The following is a 5,195-nucleotide window of genomic DNA, read 5'->3' as shown; positions in this document are numbered from 1 at the left end:
CTCAAGAGCTGATTCACTTCTTCACCAGACATTATTTACACACCAACTGACTGAAATGGCAGAAAAATGCTCTATAGGTGAGTGTGGGCTGAGGAATGTTTGCTTACTTGCAAGCTACAGCTGAGACGCTTTGAGGAGGGTAACTGAGGGAGTGTCTGGGCTGCGAGCAAGCACTGGAGAAGGTGGGGGATCTCTTTCTGGGTTCTGGAGGACTTCTGGTGGTGAACAGTGGGCAGGAGGGCAGGCAGTTAGGTGAGATGAGTAGCTGATCCTTTGCAAGAGTACTGCAGGTGAAACCAGTGCCTGACTGAAAATGGAGCAGGGGACGGGTCCTGGAGGATGTGACCTGAGAACAGGCTTGATCTGGGAAACGTGGAAAGTAAATGGTAAATTGACTGATTCTTATATAGGGCTTTTCTACTCTCCTGGAGCACTCAAACTGCTTTATACAACATGCCATATTCATCCATTCACACAAGCACAAGCCTTTCTATGCTTTTAAATGCTTTCTAGCTAACATTCACACACATTCATACTCCAATGGATACTAACCGGAGAGCAACGGTTAGTATCTTGCCCAAGGATATTTGGCATGCAGACTGGGGGAACCAGAGATTGAACCACCAACCGGTAGTAGATGACCTGCTCTACTACACCACAACCACTTCAGGAAAGTGGGATGGATGCACCAGGATCAACTTTAGTCTAACTGCAGACGGACTGATGATGGGCTCGATCTTGTATGGTCCTATGAGGCGAGCAAAGTTTGCGAGAGAGGACCCTCAGAGGAATCTGTCTACCAGACAGCCATGCCATACCCATTAGTGCTCAATGAACTGGAGGAGGGCCACCTGAACCTGGGTCCAGACACGTTGACATCGTCACTTGGTGTTGAACTGAAGGAAACGCCAACTCCATCTCAACTTCAGGGAATAGAGTAGGCTGGAAACCAAGGGAGACCTTGAAAGGAGAGAGACCGGTAGCAGAGCAGGTGAGTGAGTTATGAGCATATTCTATCCAAGAGAGCAGAGGTGACCAGGTGGAAGCATTGTGGGAAGTTATACAGTGAAAAGCAGACTCCAACTCCTGATTTAGTCTCTCTGTCTGGCCTTTAGACTGTGTTTTATTTATTTATTTAATTTTATTTAGAAAGAGGGGCAATACATATTAATGAACATTTTAACAAATGTAAATATGCCAGATTATAGCATTGGGCTAATTTCCATCTGCAGACCCTCTGGCAGGTTGGTGTTAAACACAAGTTAGTAAAAACATACAGAGACAGTATTTACAGGTCATGTGACAAGGATAAAAACAGTGATCACATTATACTAGAACAAACAATGACAAGAAGAGTGGACACAGAGGACAGTATAGATAACAATAACGGAAACACATCAATTATATTGCACAAACCCCAGTATTGCACATGCCCTGACTGTCCTGATATTGCACTGACCCATTACACTAATAGTTGTTTCCCTTTTTGTAATACACTAACTCTTTTTCACGTCCAATATAAAGCATGATTATTAAACATGATCACATGTTTGTGTGTCCCTCAGCCGCCCTTTTAAGTGACTCTTAAAGATGGGTAAACACTATCTTGCGTGCTGCACAATATCGTTTATTACTTAGTATCTACTGATATCTACTGCTAGCTAGTTTATTGTGATGGTGCCGTTTTTTTTTATTATGTTGCTCTTTGTTGTTTGCTTTCTCTTCTGTTTTTTTTCTCCATACAGGTGACCCAGGTGTTTTTTGTTTTTTTTTCTTTCTTCCCCCCCTTCTCACCGTCTCTTCTCCCCTTTGGTTTTCTTTCTCTCCCTCTCTTTCTTTCATTCTTTCTCCCTGTCCTATCCCCCAGTCATGTCTGTCCCGTTTGTAGCAACTGAAAATAAAATGAATTCATAATTATAATAAAGGTCAATCAAATGGACCAATATGGCAAGGCCATGATGATCCACTTGATAAAATAAATCCGCTTGGCATCTTTCTTGGCCTTAAGACAACAATTCTGATGGCTAAAGATCCAAACGGGACACAAAAAAAAAAAAAAAAAAAGATGGGTAAACTTGTACTTTCCCTCACTGACAGTGGAAGACTATTCCAGAAGCTCACTCCCTGATATGACAGAGCATTCTGTGAAAAGATTTTAATCGATAATCAAAACCTACCCCTACACTTAAGTCACTTAAGTCGAGACCAAATCTTTCTAACACACTCAACCAGTGCTCAACCCTGTCAAAAGCCTTTTCTTGGTCCAGAGAAATCAGACCAATATCACATCACAATGAACTGGAGACCTCCAACATATCTCTGACTAGTGACACATTATCAACAATAGATCTGCCTGGCATTCAGATCCATCACCTTCTTCAGTCTGTTTGCCAGCACTTTTGACCGTATTTTATAATTAGTGCACAATAAAGAGACAGGCCGCCAGTTCTTAATATCCTGGAGATCACCTTTCTTTGGTAACAGTGTTAGAACAGCTCTCCTGCAGCTCTGAGGTAAAGATCCTTCAGTGAACCTCTCCTCAAAAACCTCTATGACACCATCACCAAGCTCAGACCAAAAAGCTTTATAAAATTCGACTGAGAGTCCATCTATGCCAGGCACCTTCCCTCCATGCATAGAATAGAATAGAATAGAATACCTTTATTGTCACTATACAGATATACAATGAGATACAGAGCATCTCCTACTCGGTGCAAACATGTGGGAGAAGAAAGGGGGGTGAGGTGCACAGTTTGTGCAGCACTATATATTCATTATGAACAGTAACTAGAAAAAATCACACACACACACACACACACACATACATATATATATATATATACACACATATATGTCAGTTAAATACATCACATAGGAGACACACACAGTGATATTTGAGAAGTGAAATGAAGTTTATTGGATTTACAGAAAGTGTGCAATAATTGTTTGCAATAATTGTTTAATATGGCATTTGAGCATAATAGTCCCATAAATAAAAACAACCCATAGTGCTGTTTGAGGATAGCCGTGTAAATGTATGTATTTGTTTGTCATTGTTTTAGTCTACGTTGTGCATTTGTTTTCTTTGGTAGGTGTAAAACCGGAATTAGTGGAGCGCTGAAGAGAAAGTAGTAGGCACTAGTCTATTCTTTAGAGTGCGATACCGTGTGTCCAAAGAGGCTATTAGAGCTAAAAAATAAAAAAATTAATAAAAAGTGGTTGGACTGAGTTTAAGTGCTATCTGGCACCATCCGGTGGAAGGACGGTGATACTGCAGGTCACTCCCCAGGCCTGGTAGACATAATTGAAACTGATAACAGATAATAAAAGGAATAAATAAACTAAAACAAGAATAATAAATAAATTCACTAAATACAATTTTAAGAATATATTTTGAGGACTGGATTAAAAAGTTTAAAAAAAGTTGGCAGCACGGTAGCATTGTTGCCTCACAGCAAGAAGGTCCTGAGTTCAATTCCACCATCAGGCCAGGGTCTTTGTGTGTGGAGTTTTCATGTTCTCCCCGTGTTTGCGGGAGTTCCTCCCACCGTCCAAGGACATGTTGTGGGGATAGGTTAATTGAAAAGTCTAAATTGCCCCTAGGTGTGAATGTAAGTGTGAATGGTTGTCTGTCCCTGTGTGTTATCTCTGCGACAGACTGGCGACCTGTCCAGGTTGTACCCTGCTTCTCGCCCTATGACAGTTGGGATAGGCTCCCACGACCCTGAAAAGGATAAGCAGATGGATGGATTAAAAAGTTTTAATTGATTGATTAACAAAGACAGAGTAATGACAACGCATAAGCAAAGACTGACAATTTTCTTTTTAAAGTAATGAAAGAAAGAACCTGAAATTAATAAGAAGAAGAATAAACAAAGGTGAAGGTGAAATAAGTAATAACAACAAATTAAAATCAGGAAATATATAGACAAGCAAAAAAATAAATAAGATTTAAAAAAAATTTTTAAATTATTTATCTAGAAAGAACATAACATCAAGACAAAATAAATTAGAGAATTTGAACCGCAAGAAACATAAAAGAGAAATTACAAAGGCAACTACCATCCCTGCAACATTCAAAGAAGAAGAACCAGCATCCCCCAGCAAATTGAGACAGACTTTTTAAAGAACCAAATGCTGGAAGGGGAAATCAAAAAGAAGAAATGGGCAAAATTTGAAAAAAAAAATGCCTCGATGAAATATGAATAATGTGGGGGAAAAGGAGGATTTTTTGTGTGCAACAAGCTGAACACAAAACAGTTTGTGTGTTTGAGCTGATAGAAACACTGTATTTTAAATTACCTTTCCACAGCATGTTATTTCGGTGGCGATCGTGGCTCAAGAGTTGGGAGTTCGCCTTGTAAATCAGAAGGTTGCCGGTTCGAGCCCTGGCTTGGACTGTCTCGGTCATTGTGTCCTTGGGCAAGACACTTCACCCGTTCCCTACGGGTGGTGGTCAGAGGGCCTGGTGGCACCTCTGTCAGTGCGCCCCAGGGTGGCTGTGACTACAATGTAGCTTGCCATCACCAGTGTGTGAATGACTGGATGTGTAAAGCGCTTTGGGGTCCTTAGGGACTAGTAAAGCGCTATACAAATACAGGCCATTTACCATTCTTTATGTTCACTCCTCTACTGTAGGGCTAGCTAGATGGTGAAGTACCGCAACTGTTACTTATGGTCACCTGTGGTCATTCCTGTGCTATGCCAAAAAAAAAACACACACACACACAAAAAAGACTCACTTTAACCCCTGACTATGGCACAGTCTTTTTATGCAATATGAATTATACATATGGACAGTCTTTCATGTTTTACTGTTTAGGCATATAATCAGTTTGATGTTTGAAGGCTCGCAGTGATGTAAAATAATAACTCCCCTCAAATCCATTAAACCAAAAGTAACAAGCCCATTTTGAAAATGTAAGGAGTAGAAAATACAGATATTTGTTTAAAAATGTAGGGAGTAAAAGTAACTGTCAAAAAAACTAGTAAAGTACTGAAAATTCTACTTAAGTACACTAATAAAGTATTTTTACTTCATTACTTCCCACCTCTGCCTACAGTAAGCTGTGAGATCAAAGGCTCGTCAGGCCAGGTGGGCTCTTTTCTTTACTTGCTTCAACTTTAAGATAAGATAAGATAAAACTTTATTAATCCCTCGGGTGGGTTCCTCTGGGAAATTCGGTTTCCAAAAG

The sequence above is a fragment of the Mchenga conophoros genome, linkage group LG15 (assembly GCF_057382185.1).
Source record: "Mchenga conophoros isolate Kocher_MC1m ecotype Shallow Benthic linkage group LG15, M_conophoros_male_GT1.1, whole genome shotgun sequence".
Lineage (NCBI taxonomy): Eukaryota > Metazoa > Chordata > Actinopteri > Cichliformes > Cichlidae > Mchenga > Mchenga conophoros.
The sequence above is the reverse complement of the archived record's forward strand: the minus strand, read 5'-3'. Positions refer to the sequence as shown.